This window comes from Balaenoptera ricei, unplaced genomic scaffold (genome assembly GCF_028023285.1).
Source record: "Balaenoptera ricei isolate mBalRic1 unplaced genomic scaffold, mBalRic1.hap2 scaffold_149, whole genome shotgun sequence".
Classification (NCBI taxonomy): Eukaryota; Metazoa; Chordata; class Mammalia; order Artiodactyla; family Balaenopteridae; genus Balaenoptera; species Balaenoptera ricei.
In genome coordinates, this window is record NW_026777452.1 from 328,724 (window position 1) to 352,981 (window position 24,258).

General features: G+C 66.5%; 24 pseudogenes; all 24 read left to right on the forward strand.

Moving 5' to 3' along the window:
- The first annotated feature begins 434 nt into the window (after positions 1-434).
- LOC132358287 (5S ribosomal RNA) lies at positions 435-553 on the forward strand (annotated as a pseudogene).
- A 909-nt stretch (positions 554-1,462) lies between these two features.
- On the forward strand, positions 1,463-1,581 carry LOC132358684 (5S ribosomal RNA; annotated as a pseudogene).
- A 911-nt stretch (positions 1,582-2,492) lies between these two features.
- On the forward strand, positions 2,493-2,611 carry LOC132358465 (5S ribosomal RNA; annotated as a pseudogene).
- An 896-nt stretch (positions 2,612-3,507) lies between these two features.
- LOC132358288 (5S ribosomal RNA) lies at positions 3,508-3,626 on the forward strand (annotated as a pseudogene).
- A 909-nt stretch (positions 3,627-4,535) lies between these two features.
- LOC132358685 (5S ribosomal RNA) lies at positions 4,536-4,654 on the forward strand (annotated as a pseudogene).
- A 911-nt stretch (positions 4,655-5,565) lies between these two features.
- Positions 5,566-5,684, forward strand: LOC132358555 (5S ribosomal RNA; annotated as a pseudogene).
- An 896-nt stretch (positions 5,685-6,580) lies between these two features.
- Positions 6,581-6,699, forward strand: LOC132358289 (5S ribosomal RNA; annotated as a pseudogene).
- A 909-nt stretch (positions 6,700-7,608) lies between these two features.
- On the forward strand, positions 7,609-7,727 carry LOC132358686 (5S ribosomal RNA; annotated as a pseudogene).
- A 910-nt stretch (positions 7,728-8,637) lies between these two features.
- LOC132358466 (5S ribosomal RNA) lies at positions 8,638-8,756 on the forward strand (annotated as a pseudogene).
- Positions 8,757-9,652: 896 nt separating this feature from the next.
- LOC132358290 (5S ribosomal RNA) lies at positions 9,653-9,771 on the forward strand (annotated as a pseudogene).
- A 909-nt stretch (positions 9,772-10,680) lies between these two features.
- LOC132358687 (5S ribosomal RNA) lies at positions 10,681-10,799 on the forward strand (annotated as a pseudogene).
- A 910-nt stretch (positions 10,800-11,709) lies between these two features.
- Positions 11,710-11,828, forward strand: LOC132358467 (5S ribosomal RNA; annotated as a pseudogene).
- Positions 11,829-12,724: 896 nt separating this feature from the next.
- LOC132358291 (5S ribosomal RNA) lies at positions 12,725-12,843 on the forward strand (annotated as a pseudogene).
- Positions 12,844-13,752: 909 nt separating this feature from the next.
- On the forward strand, positions 13,753-13,871 carry LOC132358689 (5S ribosomal RNA; annotated as a pseudogene).
- Positions 13,872-14,781: 910 nt separating this feature from the next.
- On the forward strand, positions 14,782-14,900 carry LOC132358470 (5S ribosomal RNA; annotated as a pseudogene).
- An 896-nt stretch (positions 14,901-15,796) lies between these two features.
- On the forward strand, positions 15,797-15,915 carry LOC132358292 (5S ribosomal RNA; annotated as a pseudogene).
- A 909-nt stretch (positions 15,916-16,824) lies between these two features.
- On the forward strand, positions 16,825-16,943 carry LOC132358690 (5S ribosomal RNA; annotated as a pseudogene).
- Positions 16,944-17,853: 910 nt separating this feature from the next.
- LOC132358535 (5S ribosomal RNA) lies at positions 17,854-17,972 on the forward strand (annotated as a pseudogene).
- An 896-nt stretch (positions 17,973-18,868) lies between these two features.
- Positions 18,869-18,987, forward strand: LOC132358293 (5S ribosomal RNA; annotated as a pseudogene).
- Positions 18,988-19,896: 909 nt separating this feature from the next.
- On the forward strand, positions 19,897-20,015 carry LOC132358691 (5S ribosomal RNA; annotated as a pseudogene).
- A 910-nt stretch (positions 20,016-20,925) lies between these two features.
- On the forward strand, positions 20,926-21,044 carry LOC132358471 (5S ribosomal RNA; annotated as a pseudogene).
- Positions 21,045-21,940: 896 nt separating this feature from the next.
- Positions 21,941-22,059, forward strand: LOC132358294 (5S ribosomal RNA; annotated as a pseudogene).
- A 909-nt stretch (positions 22,060-22,968) lies between these two features.
- Positions 22,969-23,087, forward strand: LOC132358692 (5S ribosomal RNA; annotated as a pseudogene).
- A 911-nt stretch (positions 23,088-23,998) lies between these two features.
- LOC132358472 (5S ribosomal RNA) lies at positions 23,999-24,117 on the forward strand (annotated as a pseudogene).
- Positions 24,118-24,258: the final 141 nt, after the last annotated feature.

A 24,258-nucleotide genomic window follows, 5' to 3' on the forward strand; every position in this document is an offset into this window, starting at 1 on the left:
AAAGGGTAGTTTGCTGGGGCTAAGAGGCCGTGGCAGCCCAACGGTGGATCCCAGTGGCTTTGGGCCAACTGCCGTCGAGCAGGAAGGCCGGCCCGGCCATGGCTGGGCTGCTCCTAGAACTGCGAGGGTGGACAGGTTGTGTAATGCCCAAGGGACAGCAGGCCACTGGCCCTTAAGCCTCTGAGGCCACGTCCTTGTGAGCGTCGAGCGGGATCTGAGGTGGAGCGTCAAGCGCCTACGGGTCCGGAGGTTCCCGCCCGAACAGGGTTGCAAGGTCGCCCAAGACTCTGCCACCTCCGGGTCCCTGAGGCCTCCTGTCGCCTGCCTGGGCAGGCAGCAGGGCCGTGCAGCAGAGGGCTGGTCGCCGGACTGGTGGTAATTCGCCAGCACCAGCTAAGCTGAGCCTCAAGAGTCACCCCGTGGCCCCTGCTGCCTTCTACGGCCATACCACCCTAAACGCACCCCATCTCGTCTGACCTCGGAAGCTAAGCAGGGTCGGGTCTGTTTACTACCTGGATGGGAGACCACCTGGGAATACTAGGTGCTGTAGTATTTTTTGCCCCCCGATCTGCCTTTTCTTGTCATCGCCGGTGCTCAAGGCTTCCGCTGCTCCCGCCGGGCACTGCTGCAGGCCTCATCTACTCAGGCCTCTCGCAACACAGCGTGCGCCAGAGGGGGCCCACCCAGCCGGTCTGGGTGGACATGCCGCCAGAAGGCGGCCCTGGAAGGCAGCCGCACCCCAGCCTCTCCCGGGGTGGCTGGCCCGGACCCAGACTCCGCTGCAGGCCCGGGTGAAGATCGTGAGGCCCGCGAGGCCCTCGACCTGCCCGTGGCCAACCCAACCAGCGCCCATCTGCGCCGCAGCCACCTGTCTGCCTCTGTGTCTCTCCACAGCTCCCTCCGGAAAAAGCCCACCCTCCGCTGTTTCGCCATGGCCGGGGGCGGGAGCGGGGTCCTGGGCCGGTCCGGTTCTCCGGGCCAGCCGGCCACCATGCGCTGGGAACTGTGCTCAGCGGGTGGCGTGTGGGCAAGGGTGGCCTTGCTGGGTCCAAGGGGCCGTGCCGCATCAATGGTGGCTCCCAGTGGCTTTGGGCTAACTGCCTTCAGGCAGGAGGGCCAGCCCGGCCGCGGCTGGACTGCACCTAGCACTGCGTGGGTGGACAGGGTGGGGAATGCCCAAGGGACCGTGGACCACGGACCCTTAAGCCTTCAGAGCCACGTCTTTGTGAGCGTCGAGCGGGATCTGGGGCGGTTCGCCATGCGCCTATGTGCCTGGATGTTCCCGCCAGAACTGAGCTGCTAGAGCGTCCAAGACTCCACCACACCCGGACCCCGAAGCCTGCTATCGCCTGCCTGGGCGGGCCGCAGGGCCGTGCTGCAGAGGGCTGGTCGCCGGACTGGCGGTAATTTGCCAGCACCAGGTAAGCTGAGCCTCAAGAGGCACCCCGTGGGCCCCGCTGCCTTCTATGGCCATACCACCCTATACGCACCCCATCTCGTCTGATTTCCGAAGCTAAGCAGGGTCGGGTCTGTTTACTACCTGGATGGGAGACCACCTGGGAATACTAGGTGCTGTAGTATTTTTTGCCCCCCGATTGCCCTTTTCTTGTAGTGGCCGGTACTCAAGGCTTCCTCTGCCCCCGCCGGGCACTGCTGCAGGCCTCATCTACTCAGGCCTCTCCCGACACAGCGTGCGCCGGAGGGGGCCATCCCCGCCGGTCTGGCTGGACATGCCCCCAGAAGGCGGCCCTGGAAGGCAACCGCACGCCAGCCGCTGCCGGGGTGGCTGGCCCGGACCCAGACACCGCCGCAGGCCCGGGTGAAGATCGTGAGGCCCGCGAGGCCCTCGACCTGCACCTGGCCGACCACACCAGCGCCCCTCCACGCCGCAGCCACCCGTCTGCCCGTGTGTCTCTCCACAGCTCCCTCCGGAAAAAGCCCACACTCCACTCTTTCACCACGGCCGGGGGCGGGAGTGGGGTCGTGGGCCGGGAATGGTTCTCCGGGCCGGCCGGTCACCGGGTGCAGGGAACTTTGCTCAGCATTTGGCGGAGGGGCAAGGGTGGCCTTGCTGGGTCTAAGGGGTCTTGCCGACTCAATGGTGCCTCCCAGTGGCTTCAGGCCAACTGCCGTCGGGCAGGAGGGCCAGCCTGGCCGCGGCCGGGCTTCACCTAGAACTGTGTGGGCAGACAGGGTGGCGAATGCCCAAAGGACCGTGGGCCACGGGCCCTTAAGCCCCCGGGGCCACGTCCTTGTGGGCGTCAAGCGGGATCTGGGGCAGAGGGCCAAGCTCCTATGGGCCTGGAGGGTCCCGCCTGACCTGAGCTGCGAGGTCTCCCACGAGTCCGCCAATCCCGGGTGCCCGAGGCCTCCTGTCGCCTGCCTTGGTGGGCGGGCTGGGCCGTGCCGGAGAGGGTTGGCTGCCGGGCTGTCGGCAAGCCCCAGCACCAGGGAAGCTAAGCCTCAAGAGGCACCCCGTGGCCCCCGCAGCCTTCTACCGCCATACCACCCTGAACGCGCCCGATATCGTCTGATCCTGGAAGCTAAGCAGGGTCGGGCCTGCTTAGTACTTGGATGGGAGACCACATGGGAATACCAGGTGCTGTAGGCTTTTTTGCCTCCCACTATAAATTCTCCTTTAGGCGCCCATGGCTGATGCCGCCTCCGCCTCTGCAGGCCTCACCTCCTCAGGGCCCTCCCAACACAGCGTGCTCTGGAGGGGGCGCTCCCCGCAGGTCTGGATGGAAATGCGGCCAGAAGGCGGCCCTGGAAGATAGCCATAAACCAGCCGCTCCCGTGGTGGCTGGCCCGCAGCCAGACTGCGCCGCACGCCCAGGTGAAGGCCGTGAGGCACGCGAAGCCCTCCACCTACAACTGGCCGTCCCCACCAGCGCGCATCCACGCCGCAGCCACCTAATTGCCCGTGTGTCTCTATACAGCTCCCTCCGGAAAAAGCCCACCCTCTGCCGTTTCGCTACGGCTGGAGGCAGGAGCGGGGTCGTGGGCCGTGACTGGTTCTCCAGGTCGGCTGACCTCCAGGCATCGGAACTGTGCTTGGCGGGTGGCGTGGCTGAAAGGGTAGTTTGCTGGGGCTAAGAGGCCGTGGCAGCCCAACGGTGGATCCCAGTGGCTTTGGGCCAACTGCCGTCGAGCAGGAAGGCCGGCCCGGCCATGGCTGGGCTGCTCCTAGAACTGCGAGGGTGGACAGGTTGTGTAATGCCCAAGGGACAGCAGGCCACTGGCCCTTAAGCCTCTGAGGCCACGTCCTTGTGAGCGTCGAGCGGGATCTGAGGTGGAGCGTCAAGCGCCTACGGGTCCGGAGGTTCCCGCCCGAACAGGGCTGCAAGGTCGCCCAAGACTCTGCCACCTCCGGGTCCCCGAGGCCTCCTGTCGCCTGCCTGGGCAGGCAGCAGGGCCGTGCAGCAGAGGGCTGGTCGCCGGACTGGTGGTAATTCGCCAGCACCAGCTAAGCTGAGCCTCAAGAGTCACCCCGTGGCCCCCGCTGCCTTCTACGGCCATACCACCCTAAACGCACCCCATCTCGTCTGACCTCGGAAGCTAAGCAGGGTCGGGTCTGTTTACTACCTGGATGGGAGACCACCTGGGAATACTAGGTGCTGTAGTATTTTTTGCCCCCCGATCTGCCTTTTCTTGTCATCGCCGGTGCTCAAGGCTTCCGCTGCTCCCGCCGGGCACTGCTGCAGGCCTCATCTACTCAGGCCTCTCGCAACACAGCGTGCGCCAGAGGGGGCCCACCCAGCCGGTCTGGGTGGACATGCCGCCAGAAGGCGGCCCTGGAAGGCAGCCGCACCCCAGCCTCTCCCGGGGTGGCTGGCCCGGACCCAGACTCCGCTGCAGGCCCGGGTGAAGATCGTGAGGCCCGCGAGGCCCTCGACCTGCCCGTGGCCAACCCAACCAGCGCCCATCTGCGCCGCAGCCACCTGTCTGCCTCTGTGTCTCTCCACAGCTCCCTCCGGAAAAAGCCCACCCTCCGCTGTTTCGCCATGGCCGGGGGCGGGAGCGGGGTCCTGGGCCGGTCCGGTTCTCCGGGCCAGCCGGCCACCATGCGCTGGGAACTGTGCTCAGCGGGTGGCGTGTGGGCAAGGGTGGCCTTGCTGGGTCCAAGGGGCCGTGCCGCATCAATGGTGGCTCCCAGTGGCTTTGGGCTAACTGCCTTCAGGCAGGAGGGCCAGCCCGGCCGCGGCTGGACTGCACCTAGCACTGCGTGGGTGGACAGGGTGGGGAATGCCCAAGGGACCGTGGACCACGGACCCTTAAGCCTTCAGAGCCACGTCTTTGTGAGCGTCGAGCGGGATCTGGGGCGGTTCGCCATGCGCCTATGTGCCTGGATGTTCCCGCCAGAACTGAGCTGCTAGAGCGTCCAAGACTCCACCACACCCGGACCCCGAAGCCTGCTATCGCCTGCCTGGGCGGGCCGCAGGGCCGTGCTGCAGAGGGCTGGTCGCCGGACTGGCGGTAATTTGCCAGCACCAGGTAAGCTGAGCCTCAAGAGGCACCCCGTGGGCCCCGCTGCCTTCTATGGCCATACCACCCTATACGCACCCCATCTCGTCTGATTTCCGAAGCTAAGCAGGGTCGGGTCTGTTTACTACCTGGATGGGAGACCACCTGGGAATACTAGGTGCTGTAGTATTTTTTGCCCCCCGATTGCCCTTTTCTTGTAGTGGCCGGTACTCAAGGCTTCCTCTGCCCCCGCCGGGCACTGCTGCAGGCCTCATCTACTCAGGCCTCTCCCGACACAGCGTGCGCCGGAGGGGGCCATCCCCGCCGGTCTGGCTGGACATGCCCCCAGAAGGCGGCCCTGGAAGGCAACCGCACGCCAGCCGCTGCCGGGGTGGCTGGCCCGGACCCAGACACCGCCGCAGGCCCGGGTGAAGATCGTGAGGCCCGCGAGGCCCTCGACCTGCACCTGGCCGACCACACCAGCGCCCCTCCACGCCGCAGCCACCCGTCTGCCCGTGTGTCTCTCCACAGCTCCCTCCGGAAAAAGCCCACACTCCACTCTTTCACCACGGCCGGGGGCGGGAGTGGGGTCGTGGGCCGGGAATGGTTCTCCGGGCCGGCCGGTCACCGGGTGCAGGGAACTTTGCTCAGCATTTGGCGGAGGGGCAAGGGTGGCCTTGCTGGGTCTAAGGGGTCTTGCCGACTCAATGGTGCCTCCCAGTGGCTTCAGGCCAACTGCCGTCGGGCAGGAGGGCCAGCCTGGCCGCGGCCGGGCTTCACCTAGAACTGTGTGGGCAGACAAGGTGGCGAATGCCCAAAGGACCGTGGGCCACGGGCCCTTAAGCCCCCGGGGCCACGTCCTTGTGGGCGTCAAGCGGGATCTGGGGCAGAGGGCCAAGCTCCTATGGGCCTGGAGGGTCCCGCCTGACCTGAGCTGCGAGGTCTCCCACGAGTCCGCCAATCCCGGGTGCCCGAGGCCTCCTGTTGCCTGCCTTGGTGGGCGGGCTGGGCCGTGCCGGAGAGGGTTGGCTGCCGGGCTGTCGGCAAGCCCCAGCACCAGGGAAGCTAAGCCTCAAGAGGCACCCCGTGGCCCCCGCAGCCTTCTACCGCCATACCACCCTGAACGCGCCCGATATCGTCTGATCCTGGAAGCTAAGCAGGGTCGGGCCTGCTTAGTACTTGGATGGGAGACCACATGGAAATACCAGGTGCTGTAGGCTTTTTTGCCTCCCACTATAAATTCTCCTTTAGGCGCCCACGGCTGATGCCGCCTCCGCCTCTGCAGGCCTCACCTCCTCAGGGCCCTCCCAACACAGCGTGCTCTGGAGGGGGCGCTCCCCGCAGGTCTGGATGGAAATGCGGCCAGAAGGCGGCCCTGGAAGATAGCCATAAACCAGCCGCTCCCGTGGTGGCTGGCCCGCAGCCAGACTGCGCCGCACGCCCAGGTGAAGGCCGTGAGGCACGCGAAGCCCTCGACCTACAACTGGCCGTCCCCACCAGCGCGCATCCACGCCGCAGCCACCTAATTGCCCGTGTGTCTCTATACAGCTCCCTCCGGAAAAAGCCCACCCTCTGCCGTTTCGCTACGGCTGGAGGCAGGAGCGGGGTCGTGGGCCGTGACTGGTTCTCCAGGTCGGCTGACCTCCAGGCATCGGAACTGTGCTTGGCGGGTGGCGTGGCTGAAAGGGTAGTTTGCTGGGGCTAAGAGGCCGTGGCAGCCCAACGGTGGATCCCAGTGGCTTTGGGCCAACTGCCGTCGAGCAGGAAGGCCGGCCCGGCCATGGCTGGGCTGCTCCTAGAACTGCGAGGGTGGACAGGTTGTGTAATGCCCAAGGGACAGCAGGCCACTGGCCCTTAAGCCTCTGAGGCCACGTCCTTGTGAGCGTCGAGCGGGATCTGAGGTGGAGCGTCAAGCGCCTACGGGTCCGGAGGTTCCCGCCCGAACAGGGCTGCAAGGTCGCCCAAGACTCTGCCACCTCCGGGTCCCCGAGGCCTCCTGTCGCCTGCCTGGGCAGGCAGCAGGGCCGTGCAGCAGAGGGCTGGTCGCCGGACTGGTGGTAATTCGCCAGCACCAGCTAAGCTGAGCCTCAAGAGTCACCCCGTGGCCCCCGCTGCCTTCTACGGCCATACCACCCTAAACGCACCCCATCTCGTCTGACCTCGGAAGCTAAGCAGGGTCGGGTCTGTTTACTACCTGGATGGGAGACCACCTGGGAATACTAGGTGCTGTAGTATTTTTTGCCCCCCGATCTGCCTTTTCTTGTCATCGCCGGTGCTCAAGGCTTCCGCTGCTCCCGCCGGGCACTGCTGCAGGCCTCATCTACTCAGGCCTCTCGCAACACAGCGTGCGCCAGAGGGGGCCCACCCAGCCGGTCTGGGTGGACATGCCGCCAGAAGGCGGCCCTGGAAGGCAGCCGCACCCCAGCCTCTCCCGGGGTGGCTGGCCCGGACCCAGACTCCGCTGCAGGCCCGGGTGAAGATCGTGAGGCCCGCGAGGCCCTCGACCTGCCCGTGGCCAACCCAACCAGCGCCCATCTGCGCCGCAGCCACCTGTCTGCCTCTGTGTCTCTCCACAGCTCCCTCCGGAAAAAGCCCACCCTCCGCTGTTTCGCCATGGCCGGGGGCGGGAGCGGGGTCCTGGGCCGGTCCGGTTCTCCGGGCCAGCCGGCCACCATGCGCTGGGAACTGTGCTCAGCGGGTGGCGTGTGGGCAAGGGTGGCCTTGCTGGGTCCAAGGGGCCGTGCCGCATCAATGGTGGCTCCCAGTGGCTTTGGGCTAACTGCCTTCAGGCAGGAGGGCCAGCCCGGCCGCGGCTGGACTGCACCTAGCACTGCGTGGGTGGACAGGGTGGGGAATGCCCAAGGGACCGTGGACCACGGACCCTTAAGCCTTCAGAGCCACGTCTTTGTGAGCGTCGAGCGGGATCTGGGGCGGTTCGCCATGCGCCTATGTGCCTGGATGTTCCCGCCAGAACTGAGCTGCTAGAGCGTCCAAGACTCCACCACACCCGGACCCCGAAGCCTGCTATCGCCTGCCTGGGCGGGCCGCAGGGCCGTGCTGCAGAGGGCTGGTCGCCGGACTGGCGGTAATTTGCCAGCACCAGGTAAGCTGAGCCTCAAGAGGCACCCCGTGGGCCCCGCTGCCTTCTATGGCCATACCACCCTATACGCACCCCATCTCGTCTGATTTCCGAAGCTAAGCAGGGTCGGGTCTGTTTACTACCTGGATGGGAGACCACCTGGGAATACTAGGTGCTGTAGTATTTTTTGCCCCCCGATTGCCCTTTTCTTGTAGTGGCCGGTACTCAAGGCTTCCTCTGCCCCCGCCGGGCACTGCTGCAGGCCTCATCTACTCAGGCCTCTCCCGACACAGCGTGCGCCGGAGGGGGCCATCCCCGCCGGTCTGGCTGGACATGCCCCCAGAAGGCGGCCCTGGAAGGCAACCGCACGCCAGCCGCTGCCGGGGTGGCTGGCCCGGACCCAGACACCGCCGCAGGCCCGGGTGAAGATCGTGAGGCCCGCGAGGCCCTCGACCTGCACCTGGCCGACCACACCAGCGCCCCTCCACGCCGCAGCCACCCGTCTGCCCGTGTGTCTCTCCACAGCTCCCTCCGGAAAAAGCCCACACTCCACTCTTTCACCACGGCCGGGGGCGGGAGTGGGGTCGTGGGCCGGGAATGGTTCTCCGGGCCGGCCGGTCACCGGGTGCAGGGAACTTTGCTCAGCATTTGGCGGAGGGGCAAGGGTGGCCTTGCTGGGTCTAAGGGGTCTTGCCGACTCAATGGTGCCTCCCAGTGGCTTCAGGCCAACTGCCGTCGGGCAGGAGGGCCAGCCTGGCCGCGGCCGGGCTTCACCTAGAACTGTGTGGGCAGACAGGGTGGCGAATGCCCAAAGGACCGTGGGCCACGGGCCCTTAAGCCCCCGGGGCCACGTCCTTGTGGGCGTCAAGCGGGATCTGGGGCAGAGGGCCAAGCTCCTATGGGCCTGGAGGGTCCCGCCTGACCTGAGCTGCGAGGTCTCCCACGAGTCCGCCAATCCCGGGTGCCCGAGGCCTCCTGTCGCCTGCCTTGGTGGGCGGCTGGGCTGTGCCGGAGAGGGTTGGCTGCCGGGCTGTCGGCAAGCCCCAGCACCAGGGAAGCTAAGCCTCAAGAGGCACCCCGTGGCCCCCGCAGCCTTCTACCGCCATACCACCCTGAACGCGCCCGATATCGTCTGATCCTGGAAGCTAAGCAGGGTCGGGCCTGCTTAGTACTTGGATGGGAGACCACATGGGAATACCAGGTGCTGTAGGCTTTTTTGCCTCCCACTATAAATTCTCCTTTAGGCGCCCACGGCTGATGCCGCCTCCGCCTCTGCAGGCCTCACCTCCTCAGGGCCCTCCCAACACAGCGTGCTCTGGAGGGGGCGCTCCCCGCAGGTCTGGATGGAAATGCGGCCAGAAGGCGGCCCTGGAAGATAGCCATAAACCAGCCGCTCCCGTGGTGGCTGGCCCGCAGCCAGACTGCGCCGCACGCCCAGGTGAAGGCCGTGAGGCACGCGAAGCCCTCGACCTACAACTGGCCGTCCCCACCAGCGCGCATCCACGCCGCAGCCACCTAATTGCCCGTGTGTCTCTATACAGCTCCCTCCGGAAAAAGCCCACCCTCTGCCGTTTCGCTACGGCTGGAGGCAGGAGCGGGGTCGTGGGCCGTGACTGGTTCTCCAGGTCGGCTGACCTCCAGGCATCGGAACTGTGCTTGGCGGGTGGCGTGGCTGAAAGGGTAGTTTGCTGGGGCTAAGAGGCCGTGGCAGCCCAACGGTGGATCCCAGTGGCTTTGGGCCAACTGCCGTCGAGCAGGAAGGCCGGCCCGGCCATGGCTGGGCTGCTCCTAGAACTGCGAGGGTGGACAGGTTGTGTAATGCCCAAGGGACAGCAGGCCACTGGCCCTTAAGCCTCTGAGGCCACGTCCTTGTGAGCGTCGAGCGGGATCTGAGGTGGAGCGTCAAGCGCCTACGGGTCCGGAGGTTCCCGCCCGAACAGGGCTGCAAGGTCGCCCAAGACTCTGCCACCTCCGGGTCCCCGAGGCCTCCTGTCGCCTGCCTGGGCAGGCAGCAGGGCCGTGCAGCAGAGGGCTGGTCGCCGGACTGGTGGTAATTCGCCAGCACCAGCTAAGCTGAGCCTCAAGAGTCACCCCGTGGCCCCCGCTGCCTTCTACGGCCATACCACCCTAAACGCACCCCATCTCGTCTGACCTCGGAAGCTAAGCAGGGTCGGGTCTGTTTACTACCTGGATGGGAGACCACCTGGGAATACTAGGTGCTGTAGTATTTTTTGCCCCCCGATCTGCCTTTTCTTGTCATCGCCGGTGCTCAAGGCTTCCGCTGCTCCCGCCGGGCACTGCTGCAGGCCTCATCTACTCAGGCCTCTCGCAACACAGCGTGCGCCAGAGGGGGCCCACCCAGCCGGTCTGGGTGGACATGCCGCCAGAAGGCGGCCCTGGAAGGCAGCCGCACCCCAGCCTCTCCCGGGGTGGCTGGCCCGGACCCAGACTCCGCTGCAGGCCCGGGTGAAGATCGTGAGGCCCGCGAGGCCCTCGACCTGCCCGTGGCCAACCCAACCAGCGCCCATCTGCGCCGCAGCCACCTGTCTGCCTCTGTGTCTCTCCACAGCTCCCTCCGGAAAAAGCCCACCCTCCGCTGTTTCGCCATGGCCGGGGGCGGGAGCGGGGTCCTGGGCCGGTCCGGTTCTCCGGGCCAGCCGGCCACCATGCGCTGGGAACTGTGCTCAGCGGGTGGCGTGTGGGCAAGGGTGGCCTTGCTGGGTCCAAGGGGCCGTGCCGCATCAATGGTGGCTCCCAGTGGCTTTGGGCTAACTGCCTTCAGGCAGGAGGGCCAGCCCGGCCGCGGCTGGACTGCACCTAGCACTGCGTGGGTGGACAGGGTGGGGAATGCCCAAGGGACCGTGGACCACGGACCCTTAAGCCTTCAGAGCCACGTCTTTGTGAGCGTCGAGCGGGATCTGGGGCGGTTCGCCATGCGCCTATGTGCCTGGATGTTCCCGCCAGAACTGAGCTGCTAGAGCGTCCAAGACTCCACCACACCCGGACCCCGAAGCCTGCTATCGCCTGCCTGGGCGGGCCGCAGGGCCGTGCTGCAGAGGGCTGGTCGCCGGACTGGCGGTAATTTGCCAGCACCAGGTAAGCTGAGCCTCAAGAGGCACCCCGTGGGCCCCGCTGCCTTCTATGGCCATACCACCCTATACGCACCCCATCTCGTCTGATTTCCGAAGCTAAGCAGGGTCGGGTCTGTTTACTACCTGGATGGGAGACCACCTGGGAATACTAGGTGCTGTAGTATTTTTTGCCCCCCGATTGCCCTTTTCTTGTAGTGGCCGGTACTCAAGGCTTCCTCTGCCCCCGCCGGGCACTGCTGCAGGCCTCATCTACTCAGGCCTCTCCCGACACAGCGTGCGCCGGAGGGGGCCATCCCCGCCGGTCTGGCTGGACATGCCCCCAGAAGGCGGCCCTGGAAGGCAACCGCACGCCAGCCGCTGCCGGGGTGGCTGGCCCGGACCCAGACACCGCCGCAGGCCCGGGTGAAGATCGTGAGGCCCGCGAGGCCCTCGACCTGCACCTGGCCGACCACACCAGCGCCCCTCCATGCCGCAGCCACCCGTCTGCCCGTGTGTCTCTCCACAGCTCCCTCCGGAAAAAGCCCACACTCCACTCTTTCACCACGGCCGGGGGCGGGAGTGGGGTCGTGGGCCGGGAATGGTTCTCCGGGCCGGCCGGTCACCGGGTGCAGGGAACTTTGCTCAGCATTTGGCGGAGGGGCAAGGGTGGCCTTGCTGGGTCTAAGGGGTCTTGCCGACTCAATGGTGCCTCCCAGTGGCTTCAGGCCAACTGCCGTCGGGCAGGAGGGCCAGCCTGGCCGCGGCCGGGCTTCACCTAGAACTGTGTGGGCAGACAGGGTGGCGAATGCCCAAAGGACCGTGGGCCACGGGCCCTTAAGCCCCCGGGGCCACGTCCTTGTGGGCGTCAAGCGGGATCTGGGGCAGAGGGCCAAGCTCCTATGGGCCTGGAGGGTCCCGCCTGACCTGAGCTGCGAGGTCTCCCACGAGTCCGCCAATCCCGGGTGCCCGAGGCCTCCTGTCGCCTGCCTTCGTGGGCGGCTGGGCCGTGCCGGAGAGGGTTGGCTGCCGGGCTGTCGGCAAGCCCCAGCACCAGGGAAGCTAAGCCTCAAGAGGCACCCCGTGGCCCCCGCAGCCTTCTACCGCCATACCACCCTGAACGCGCCCGATATCGTCTGATCCTGGAAGCTAAGCAGGGTCGGGCCTGCTTAGTACTTGGATGGGAGACCACATGGGAATACCAGGTGCTGTAGGCTTTTTTGCCTCCCACTATAAATTCTCCTTTAGGCGCCCACGGCTGATGCCGCCTCCGCCTCTGCAGGCCTCACCTCCTCAGGGCCCTCCCAACACAGCGTGCTCTGGAGGGGGCGCTCCCCGCAGGTCTGGATGGAAATGCGGCCAGAAGGCGGCCCTGGAAGATAGCCATAAACCAGCCGCTCCCGTGGTGGCTGGCCCGCAGCCAGACTGCGCCGCACGCCCAGGTGAAGGCCGTGAGGCACGCGAAGCCCTCGACCTACAACTGGCCGTCCCCACCAGCGCGCATCCACGCCGCAGCCACCTAATTGCCCGTGTGTCTCTATACAGCTCCCTCCGGAAAAAGCCCACCCTCTGCCGTTTCGCTACGGCTGGAGGCAGGAGCGGGGTCGTGGGCCGTGACTGGTTCTCCAGGTCGGCTGACCTCCAGGCATCGGAACTGTGCTTGGCGGGTGGCGTGGCTGAAAGGGTAGTTTGCTGGGGCTAAGAGGCCGTGGCAGCCCAACGGTGGATCCCAGTGGCTTTGGGCCAACTGCCGTCGAGCAGGAAGGCCGGCCCGGCCATGGCTGGGCTGCTCCTAGAACTGCGAGGGTGGACAGGTTGTGTAATGCCCAAGGGACAGCAGGCCACTGGCCCTTAAGCCTCTGAGGCCACGTCCTTGTGAGCGTCGAGCGGGATCTGAGGTGGAGCGTCAAGCGCCTACGGGTCCGGAGGTTCCCGCCCGAACAGGGCTGCAAGGTCGCCCAAGACTCTGCCACCTCCGGGTCCCCGAGGCCTCCTGTCGCCTGCCTGGGCAGGCAGCAGGGCCGTGCAGCAGAGGGCTGGTCGCCGGACTGGTGGTAATTCGCCAGCACCAGCTAAGCTGAGCCTCAAGAGTCACCCCGTGGCCCCTGCTGCCTTCTACGGCCATACCACCCTAAACGCACCCCATCTCGTCTGACCTCGGAAGCTAAGCAGGGTCGGGTCTGTTTACTACCTGGATGGGAGACCACCTGGGAATACTAGGTGCTGTAGTATTTTTTGCCCCCCGATCTGCCTTTTCTTGTCATCGCCGGTGCTCAAGGCTTCCGCTGCTCCCGCCGGGCACTGCTGCAGGCCTCATCTACTCAGGCCTCTCGCAACACAGCGTGCGCCAGAGGGGGCCCACCCAGCCGGTCTGGGTGGACATGCCGCCAGAAGGCGGCCCTGGAAGGCAGCCGCACCCCAGCCTCTCCCGGGGTGGCTGGCCCGGACCCAGACTCCGCTGCAGGCCCGGGTGAAGATCGTGAGGCCCGCGAGGCCCTCGACCTGCCCGTGGCCAACCCAACCAGCGCCCATCTGCGCCGCAGCCACCTGTCTGCCTCTGTGTCTCTCCACAGCTCCCTCCGGAAAAAGCCCACCCTCCGCTGTTTCGCCATGGCCGGGGGCGGGAGCGGGGTCCTGGGCCGGTCCGGTTCTCCGGGCCAGCCGGCCACCATGCGCTGGGAACTGTGCTCAGCGGGTGGCGTGTGGGCAAGGGTGGCCTTGCTGGGTCCAAGGGGCCGTGCCGCATCAATGGTGGCTCCCAGTGGCTTTGGGCTAACTGCCTTCAGGCAGGAGGGCCAGCCCGGCCGCGGCTGGACTGCACCTAGCACTGCGTGGGTGGACAGGGTGGGGAATGCCCAAGGGACCGTGGACCACGGACCCTTAAGCCTTCAGAGCCACGTCTTTGTGAGCGTCGAGCGGGATCTGGGGCGGTTCGCCATGCGCCTATGTGCCTGGATGTTCCCGCCAGAACTGAGCTGCTAGAGCGTCCAAGACTCCACCACACCCGGACCCCGAAGCCTGCTATCGCCTGCCTGGGCGGGCCGCAGGGCCGTGCTGCAGAGGGCTGGTCGCCGGACTGGCGGTAATTTGCCAGCACCAGGTAAGCTGAGCCTCAAGAGGCACCCCGTGGGCCCCGCTGCCTTCTATGGCCATACCACCCTATACGCACCCCATCTCGTCTGATTTCCGAAGCTAAGCAGGGTCGGGTCTGTTTACTACCTGGATGGGAGACCACCTGGGAATACTAGGTGCTGTAGTATTTTTTGCCCCCCGATTGCCCTTTTCTTGTAGTGGCCGGTACTCAAGGCTTCCTCTGCCCCCGCCGGGCACTGCTGCAGGCCTCATCTACTCAGGCCTCTCCCGACACAGCGTGCGCCGGAGGGGGCCATCCCCGCCGGTCTGGCTGGACATGCCCCCAGAAGGCGGCCCTGGAAGGCAACCGCACGCCAGCCGCTGCCGGGGTGGCTGGCCCGGACCCAGACACCGCCGCAGGCCCGGGTGAAGATCGTGAGGCCCGCGAGGCCCTCGACCTGCACCTGGCCGACCACACCAGCGCCCCTCCACGCCGCAGCCACCCGTCTGCCCGTGTGTCTCTCCACAGCTCCCTCCGGAAAAAGCCCACACTCCACTCTTTCACCACGGCCGGGGGCGGGAGTGGGGTCGTGGGCCGGGAATGGTTCTCCGGGCCGGCCGGTCACCGGGTGCAGGGAACTTTGCTCAGCATTTGGCGGAGGGGCAAGGGTGGCCTTGCTGGGTCTAAGGGGTCTTGCCGACTCAATGGTGCCTCCCAGTGGCTTCAGGCCAACTGCCGTCGGGCAGGAGGGCCAGCCTGGCCGCGGCCGGGCTTCACCTAGAACTGTGTGGGCAGACAGGGTGGCGAATGCCCAAAGGACCGTGGGCCACGGGCCCTTAAGCCCCCGGGGCCACGTCCTTGTGGGCGTCAAGCGGGATCTGGGGCAGAGGGCCAAGCTCCTATGGGCCTGGAGGGTCCCGCCTGACCTGAGCTGCGAGGTCTCCCACGAGTCCGCCAATCCCGGGTGCCCGAGGCCTCCTGTCGCCTGCCTTGGTGGGCGGCTGGGCCGTGCCGGAGAGGGTTGGCTGCCGGGCTGTCGGCAAGCCCCAGCACCAGGGAAGCTAAGCCTCAAGAGGCACCCCGTGGCCCCCGCAGCCTTCTACCGCCATACCACCCTGAACGCGCCCGATATCGTCTGATCCTGGAAGCTAAGCAGGGTCGGGCCTGCTTAGTACTTGGATGGGAGACCACATGGGAATACCAGGTGCTGTAGGCTTTTTTGCCTCCCACTATAAATTCTCCTTTAGGCGCCCACGGCTGATGCCGCCTCCGCCTCTGCAGGCCTCACCTCCTCAGGGCCCTCCCAACACAGCGTGCTCTGGAGGGGGCGCTCCCCGCAGGTCTGGATGGAAATGCGGCCAGAAGGCGGCCCTGGAAGATAGCCATAAACCAGCCGCTCCCGTGGTGGCTGGCCCGCAGCCAGACTGCGCCGCACGCCCAGGTGAAGGCCGTGAGGCACGCGAAGCCCTCGACCTACAACTGGCCGTCCCCACCAGCGCGCATCCACGCCGCAGCCACCTAATTGCCCGTGTGTCTCTATACAGCTCCCTCCGGAAAAAGCCCACCCTCTGCCGTTTCGCTACGGCTGGAGGCAGGAGCGGGGTCGTGGGCCGTGACTGGTTCTCCAGGTCGGCTGACCTCCAGGCATCGGAACTGTGCTTGGCGGGTGGCGTGGCTGAAAGGGTAGTTTGCTGGGGCTAAGAGGCCGTGGCAGCCCAACGGTGGATCCCAGTGGCTTTGGGCCAACTGCCGTCGAGCAGGAAGGCCGGCCCGGCCATGGCTGGGCTGCTCCTAGAACTGCGAGGGTGGACAGGTTGTGTAATGCCCAAGGGACAGCAGGCCACTGGCCCTTAAGCCTCTGAGGCCACGTCCTTGTGAGCGTCGAGCGGGATCTGAGGTGGAGCGTCAAGCGCCTACGGGTCCGGAGGTTCCCGCCCGAACAGGGCTGCAAGGTCGCCCAAGACTCTGCCACCTCCGGGTCCCCGAGGCCTCCTGTCGCCTGCCTGGGCAGGCAGCAGGGCCGTGCAGCAGAGGGCTGGTCGCCGGACTGGTGGTAATTCGCCAGCACCAGCTAAGCTGAGCCTCAAGAGTCACCCCGTGGCCCCCGCTGCCTTCTACGGCCATACCACCCTAAACGCACCCCATCTCGTCTGACCTCGGAAGCTAAGCAGGGTCGGGTCTGTTTACTACCTGGATGGGAGACCACCTGGGAATACTAGGTGCTGTAGTATTTTTTGCCCCCCGATCTGCCTTTTCTTGTCATCGCCGGTGCTCAAGGCTTCCGCTGCTCCCGCCGGGCACTGCTGCAGGCCTCATCTACTCAGGCCTCTCGCAACACAGCGTGCGCCAGAGGGGGCCCACCCAGCCGGTCTGGGTGGACATGCCGCCAGAAGGCGGCCCTGGAAGGCAGCCGCACCCCAGCCTCTCCCGGGGTGGCTGGCCCGGACCCAGACTCCGCTGCAGGCCCGGGTGAAGATCGTGAGGCCCGCGAGGCCCTCGACCTGCCCGTGGCCAACCCAACCAGCGCCCATCTGCGCCGCAGCCACCTGTCTGCCTCTGTGTCTCTCCACAGCTCCCTCCGGAAAAAGCCCACCCTCCGCTGTTTCGCCATGGCCGGGGGCGGGAGCGGGGTCCTGGGCCGGTCCGGTTCTCCGGGCCAGCCGGCCACCATGCGCTGGGAACTGTGCTCAGCGGGTGGCGTGTGGGCAAGGGTGGCCTTGCTGGGTCCAAGGGGCCGTGCCGCATCAATGGTGGCTCCCAGTGGCTTTGGGCTAACTGCCTTCAGGCAGGAGGGCCAGCCCGGCCGCGGCTGGACTGCACCTAGCACTGCGTGGGTGGACAGGGTGGGGAATGCCCAAGGGACCGTGGACCACGGACCCTTAAGCCTTCAGAGCCACGTCTTTGTGAGCGTCGAGCGGGATCTGGGGCGGTTCGCCATGCGCCTATGTGCCTGGATGTTCCCGCCAGAACTGAGCTGCTAGAGCGTCCAAGACTCCACCACACCCGGACCCCGAAGCCTGCTATCGCCTGCCTGGGCGGGCCGCAGGGCCGTGCTGCAGAGGGCTGGTCGCCGGACTGGCGGTAATTTGCCAGCACCAGGTAAGCTGAGCCTCAAGAGGCACCCCGTGGGCCCCGCTGCCTTCTATGGCCATACCACCCTATACGCACCCCATCTCGTCTGATTTCCGAAGCTAAGCAGGGTCGGGTCTGTTTACTACCTGGATGGGAGACCACCTGGGAATACTAGGTGCTGTAGTATTTTTTGCCCCCCGATTGCCCTTTTCTTGTAGTGGCCGGTACTCAAGGCTTCCTCTGCCCCCGCCGGGCACTGCTGCAGGCCTCATCTACTCAGGCCTCTCCCGACACAGCGTGCGCCGGAGGGGGCCATCCCCGCCGGTCTGGCTGGACATGCCCCCAGAAGGCGGCCCTGGAAGGCAACCGCACGCCAGCCGCTGCCGGGGTGGCTGGCCCGGACCCAGACACCGCCGCAGGCCCGGGTGAAGATCGTGAGGCCCGCGAGGCCCTCGACCTGCACCTGGCCGACCACACCAGCGCCCCTCCACGCCGCAGCCACCCGTCTGCCCGTGTGTCTCTCCACAGCTCCCTCCGGAAAAAGCCCACGCTCCACTCTTTCACCACGGCCGGGGGCGGGAGTGGGGTCGTGGGCCGGGAATGGTTCTCCGGGCCGGCCGGTCACCGGGTGCAGGGAACTTTGCTCAGCATTTGGCGGAGGGGCAAGGGTGGCCTTGCTGGGTCTAAGGGGTCTTGCCGACTCAATGGTGCCTCCCAGTGGCTTCAGGCCAACTGCCGTCGGGCAGGAGGGCCAGCCTGGCCGCGGCCGGGCTTCACCTAGAACTGTGTGGGCAGACAGGGTGGCGAATGCCCAAAGGACCGTGGGCCACGGGCCCTTAAGCCCCCGGGGCCACGTCCTTGTGGGCGTCAAGCGGGATCTGGGGCAGAGGGCCAAGCTCCTATGGGCCTGGAGGGTCCCGCCTGACCTGAGCTGCGAGGTCTCCCACGAGTCCGCCAATCCCGGGTGCCCGAGGCCTCCTGTCGCCTGCCTTGGTGGGCGGCTGGGCCGTGCCGGAGAGGGTTGGCTGCCGGGCTGTCGGCAAGCCCCAGCACCAGGGAAGCTAAGCCTCAAGAGGCACCCCGTGGCCCCCGCAGCCTTCTACCGCCATACCACCCTGAACGCGCCCAATATCGTCTGATCCTGGAAGCTAAGCAGGGTCGGGCCTGCTTAGTACTTGGATGGGAGACCACATGGAAATACCAGGTGCTGTAGGCTTTTTTGCCTCCCACTATAAATTCTCCTTTAGGCGCCCACGGCTGATGCCGCCTCCGCCTCTGCAGGCCTCACCTCCTCAGGGCCCTCCCAACACAGCGTGCTCTGGAGGGGGCGCTCCCCGCAGGTCTGGATGGAAATGCGGCCAGAAGGCGGCCCTGGAAGATAGCCATAAACCAGCCGCTCCCGTGGTGGCTGGCCCGCAGCCAGACTGCGCCGCACGCCCAGGTGAAGGCCGTGAGGCAGGCGACGCCCTCCACCTACAACTGGCCGTCCCCACCAGCGCGCATCCACGCCGCAGCCACCTAATTGCCCGTGTGTCTCTATACAGCTCCCTCCGGAAAAAGCCCACCCTCTGCCGTTTCGCTACAGCTGGAGGCAGGAGCGGGGTCGTGGGCCGTGACTGGTTCTCCAGGTCGGCTGACCTCCAGGCATCGGAACTGTGCTTGGCGGGTGGCGTGGCTGAAAGGGTAGTTTGCTGGGGCTAAGAGGCCGTGGCAGCCCAACGGTGGATCCCAGTGGCTTTGGGCCAACTGCCGTCGAGCAGGAAGGCCGGCCCGGCCATGGCTGGGCTGCTCCTAGAACTGCGAGGGTGGACAGGTTGTGTAATGCCCAAGGGACAGCAGGCCACTGGCCCTTAAGCCTCTGAGGCCACGTCCTTGTGAGCGTCGAGCGGGATCTGAGGTGGAGCGTCAAGCGCCTACGGGTCCGGAGGTTCCCGCCCGAACAGGGCTGCAAGGTCGCCCAAGACTCTGCCACCTCCGGGTCCCCGAGGCCTCCTGTCGCCTGCCTGGGCAGGCAGCAGGGCCGTGCAGCAGAGGGCTGGTCGCCGGACTGGTGGTAATTCGCCAGCACCAGCTAAGCTGAGCCTCAAGAGTCACCCCGTGGCCCCCGCTGCCTTCTACGGCCATACCACCCTAAACGCACCCCATCTCGTCTGACCTCGGAAGCTAAGCAGGGTCGGGTCTGTTTACTACCTGGATGGGAGACCACCTGGGAATACTAGGTGCTGTAGTATTTTTTGCCCCCCGATCTGCCTTTTCTTGTCATCGCCGGTGCTCAAGGCTTCCGCTGCTCCCGCCGGGCACTGCTGCAGGCCTCATCTACTCAGGCCTCTCGCAACACAGCGTGCGCCAGAGGGGGCCCACCCAGCCGGTCTGGGTGGACATGCCGCCAGAAGGCGGCCCTGGAAGGCAGCCGCACCCCAGCCTCTCCCGGGGTGGCTGGCCCGGACCCAGACTCCGCTGCAGGCCCGGGTGAAGATCGTGAGGCCCGCGAGGCCCTCGACCTGCCCGTGGCCAACCCAACCAGCGCCCATCTGCGCCGCAGCCACCTGTCTGCCTCTGTGTCTCTCCACAGCTCCCTCCGGAAAAAGCCCACCCTCCGCTGTTTCGCCATGGCCGGGGGCGGGAGCGGGGTCCTGGGCCGGTCCGGTTCTCCGGGCCAGCCGGCCACCATGCGCTGGGAACTGTGCTCAGCGGGTGGCGTGTGGGCAAGGGTGGCCTTGCTGGGTCCAAGGGGCCGTGCCGCATCAATGGTGGCTCCCAGTGGCTTTGGGCTAACTGCCTTCAGGCAGGAGGGCCAGCCCGGCCGCGGCTGGACTGCACCTAGCACTGCGTGGGTGGACAGGGTGGGGAATGCCCAAGGGACCGTGGACCACGGACCCTTAAGCCTTCAGAGCCACGTCTTTGTGAGCGTCGAGCGGGATCTGGGGCGGTTCGCCATGCGCCTATGTGCCTGGATGTTCCCGCCAGAACTGAGCTGCTAGAGCGTCCAAGACTCCACCACACCCGGACCCCGAAGCCTGCTATCGCCTGCCTGGGCGGGCCGCAGGGCCGTGCTGCAGAGGGCTGGTCGCCGGACTGGCGGTAATTTGCCAGCACCAGGTAAGCTGAGCCTCAAGAGGCACCCCGTGGGCCCCGCTGCCTTCTATGGCCATACCACCCTATACGCACCCCATCTCGTCTGATTTCCGAAGCTAAGCAGGGTCGGGTCTGTTTACTACCTGGATGGGAGACCACCTGGGAATACTAGGTGCTGTAGTATTTTTTGCCCCCCGATTGCCCTTTTCTTGTAGTGGCCGGTACTCAAGGCTTCCTCTGCCCCCGCCGGGCACTGCTGCAGGCCTCATCTACTCAGGCCTCTCCCGACACAGCGTGCGCCGGAGGGGGCCATCCCCGCCGGTCTGGCTGGACATGCCCCCAGAAGGCGGCCCTGGAAGGCAACCGCACGCCAGCCGCTGCCGGGGTGGCTGGCCCGGACCCAGACACCGCCGCAGGCCCGGGTGAAGATCGTGAGGCCCGCGAGGCCCTCGACCTGCACCTGGCCGACCACACCAGCGCCCCTCCACGCCGCAGCCACCCGTCTGCCCGTGTGTCTCTCCACAGCTCCCTCCGGAAAAAGCCCACACTCCACTCTTTCACCACGGCCGGGGGCGGGAGTGGGGTCGTGGGCCGGGAATGGTTCTCCGGGCCGGCCGGTCACCGGGTGCAGGGAACTTTGCTCAGCATTTGGCGGAGGGGCAAGGGTGGCCTTGCTGGGTCTAAGGGGTCTTGCCGACTCAATGGTGCCTCCCAGTGGCTTCAGGCCAACTGCCGTCGGGCAGGAGGGCCAGCCTGGCCGCGGCCGGGCTTCACCTAGAACTGTGTGGGCAGACAGGGTGGCGAATGCCCAAAGGACCGTGGGCCACGGGCCCTTAAGCCCCCGGGGCCACGTCCTTGTGGGCGTCAAGCGGGATCTGGGGCAGAGGGCCAAGCTCCTATGGGCCTGGAGGGTCCCGCCTGACCTGAGCTGCGAGGTCTCCCACGAGTCCGCCAATCCCGGGTGCCCGAGGCCTCCTGTCGCCTGCCTTGGTGGGCGGCTGGGCCGTGCCGGAGAGGGTTGGCTGCCGGGCTGTCGGCAAGCCCCAGCACCAGGGAAGCTAAGCCTCAAGAGGCACCCCGTGGCCCCCGCAGCCTTCTACCGCCATACCACCCTGAACGCGCCCGATATCGTCTGATCCTGGAAGCTAAGCAGGGTCGGGCCTGCTTAGTACTTGGATGGGAGACCACATGGGAATACCAGGTGCTGTAGGCTTTTTTGCCTCCCACTATAAATTCTCCTTTAGGCGCCCACGGCTGATGCCGCCTCCGCCTCTGCAGGCCTCACCTCCTCAGGGCCCTCCCAACACAGCGTGCTCTGGAGGGGGCGCTCCCCGCAGGTCTGGATGGAAATGCGGCCAGAAGGCGGCCCTGGAAGATAGCCATAAACCAGCCGCTCCCGTGGTGGCTGGCCCGCAGCCAGACTGCGCCGCACGCCCAGGTGAAGGCCGTGAGGCACGCGAAGCCCTCGACCTACAACTGGCCGTCCCCACCAGCGCGCATCCACGCCGCAGCCACCTAATTGCCCGTGTGTCTCTATACAGCTCCCTCCGGAAAAAGCCCACCCTCTGCCGTTTCGCTACGGCTGGAGGCAGGAGCGGGGTCGTGGGCCGTGACTGGTTCTCCAGGTCGGCTGACCTCCAGGCATCGGAACTGTGCTTGGCGGGTGGCGTGGCTGAAAGGGTAGTTTGCTGGGGCTAAGAGGCCGTGGCAGCCCAACGGTGGATCCCAGTGGCTTTGGGCCAACTGCCGTCGAGCAGGAAGGCCGGCCCGGCCATGGCTGGGCTGCTCCTAGAACTGCGAGGGTGGACAGGTTGTGTAATGCCCAAGGGACAGCAGGCCACTGGCCCTTAAGCCTCTGAGGCCACGTCCTTGTGAGCGTCGAGCGGGATCTGAGGTGGAGCGTCAAGCGCCTACGGGTCCGGAGGTTCCCGCCCGAACAGGGCTGCAAGGTCGCCCAAGACTCTGCCACCTCCGGGTCCCCGAGGCCTCCTGTCGCCTGCCTGGGCAGGCAGCAGGGCCGTGCAGCAGAGGGCTGGTCGCCGGACTGGTGGTAATTCGCCAGCACCAGCTAAGCTGAGCCTCAAGAGTCACCCCGTGGCCCCCGCTGCCTTCTACGGCCATACCACCCTAAACGCACCCCATCTCGTCTGACCTCGGAAGCTAAGCAGGGTCGGGTCTGTTTACTACCTGGATGGGAGACCACCTGGGAATACTAGGTGCTGTAGTATTTTTTGCCCCCCGATCTGCCTTTTCTTGTCATCGCCGGTGCTCAAGGCTTCCGCTGCTCCCGCCGGGCACTGCTGCAGGCCTCATCTACTCAGGCCTCTCGCAACACAGCGTGCGCCAGAGGGGGCCCACCCAGCCGGTCTGGGTGGACATGCCGCCAGAAGGCGGCCCTGGAAGGCAGCCGCACCCCAGCCTCTCCCGGGGTGGCTGGCCCGGACCCAGACTCCGCTGCAGGCCCGGGTGAAGATCGTGAGGCCCGCGAGGCCCTCGACCTGCCCGTGGCCAACCCAACCAGCGCCCATCTGCGCCGCAGCCACCTGTCTGCCTCTGTGTCTCTCCACAGCTCCCTCCGGAAAAAGCCCACCCTCCGCTGTTTCGCCATGGCCGGGGGCGGGAGCGGGGTCCTGGGCCGGTCCGGTTCTCCGGGCCAGCCGGCCACCATGCGCTGGGAACTGTGCTCAGCGGGTGGCGTGTGGGCAAGGGTGGCCTTGCTGGGTCCAAGGGGCCGTGCCGCATCAATGGTGGCTCCCAGTGGCTTTGGGCTAACTGCCTTCAGGCAGGAGGGCCAGCCCGGCCGCGGCTGGACTGCACCTAGCACTGCGTGGGTGGACAGGGTGGGGAATGCCCAAGGGACCGTGGACCACGGACCCTTAAGCCTTCAGAGCCACGTCTTTGTGAGCGTCGAGCGGGATCTGGGGCGGTTCGCCATGCGCCTATGTGCCTGGATGTTCCCGCCAGAACTGAGCTGCTAGAGCGTCCAAGACTCCACCACACCCGGACCCCGAAGCCTGCTATCGCCTGCCTGGGCGGGCCGCAGGGCCGTGCTGCAGAGGGCTGGTCGCCGGACTGGCGGTAATTTGCCAGCACCAGGTAAGCTGAGCCTCAAGAGGCACCCCGTGGGCCCCGCTGCCTTCTATGGCCATACCACCCTATACGCACCCCATCTCGTCTGATTTCCGAAGCTAAGCAGGGTCGGGTCTGTTTACTACCTGGATGGGAGACCACCTGGGAATACTAGGTGCTGTAGTATTTTTTGCCCCCCGATTGCCCTTTTCTTGTAGTGGCCGGTACTCAAGGCTTCCTCTGCCCCCGCCGGGCACTGCTGCAGGCCTCATCTACTCAGGCCTCTCCCGACACAGCGTGCGCCGGAGGGGGCCATCCCCGCCGGTCTGGCTGGACATGCCCCCAGAAGGCGGCCCTGGAAGGCAACCGCACGCCAGCCGCTGCCGGGGTGGCTGGCCCGGACCCAGACACCGCCGCAGGCCCGGGTGAAGATCGTGAGGCCCGCGAGGCCCTCGACCTGCACCTGGCCGACCACACCAGCGCCCCTCCACGCCGCAGCCACCCGTCTGCCCGTGTGTCTCTCCACAGCTCCCTCCGGAAAAAGCCCACACTCCACTCTTTCACCACGGCCGGGGGCGGGAGTGGGGTCGTGGGCCGGGAATGGTTCTCCGGGCCGGCCGGTCACCGGGTGCAGGGAACTTTGCTCAGCATTTGGCGGAGGGGCAAGGGTGGCCTTGCTGGGTCTAAGGGGTCTTGCCGACTCAATGGTGCCTCCCAGTGGCTTCAGGCCAACTGCCGTCGGGCAGGAGGGCCAGCCTGGCCGCGGCCGGGCTTCACCTAGAACTGTGTGGGCAGACAGGGTGGCGAATGCCCAAAGGACCGTGGGCCACGGGCCCTTAAGCCCCCGGGGCCACGTCCTTGTGGGCGTCAAGCGGGATCTGGGGCAGAGGGCCAAGCTCCTATGGGCCTGGAGGGTCCCGCCTGACCTGAGCTGCGAGGTCTCCCACGAGTCCGCCAATCCCGGGTGCCCGAGGCCTCCTGTCGCCTGCCTTGGTGGGCGGGCTGGGCCGTGCCGGAGAGGGTTGGCTGCCGGGCTGTCGGCAAGCCCCAGCACCAGGGAAGCTAAGCCTCAAGAGGCACCCCGTGGCCCCCGCAGCCTTCTACCGCCATACCACCCTGAACGCGCCCGATATCGTCTGATCCTGGAAGCTAAGCAGGGTCGGGCCTGCTTAGTACTTGGATGGGAGACCACATGGGAATACCAGGTGCTGTAGGCTTTTTTGCCTCCCACTATAAATTCTCCTTTAGGCGCCCACGGCTGATGCCGCCTCCGCCTCTGCAGGCCTCACCTCCTCAGGGCCCTCCCAACACAGCGTGCTCTGGAGGGGGCGCTCCCCGCAGGTCTGGATGGAAATGCG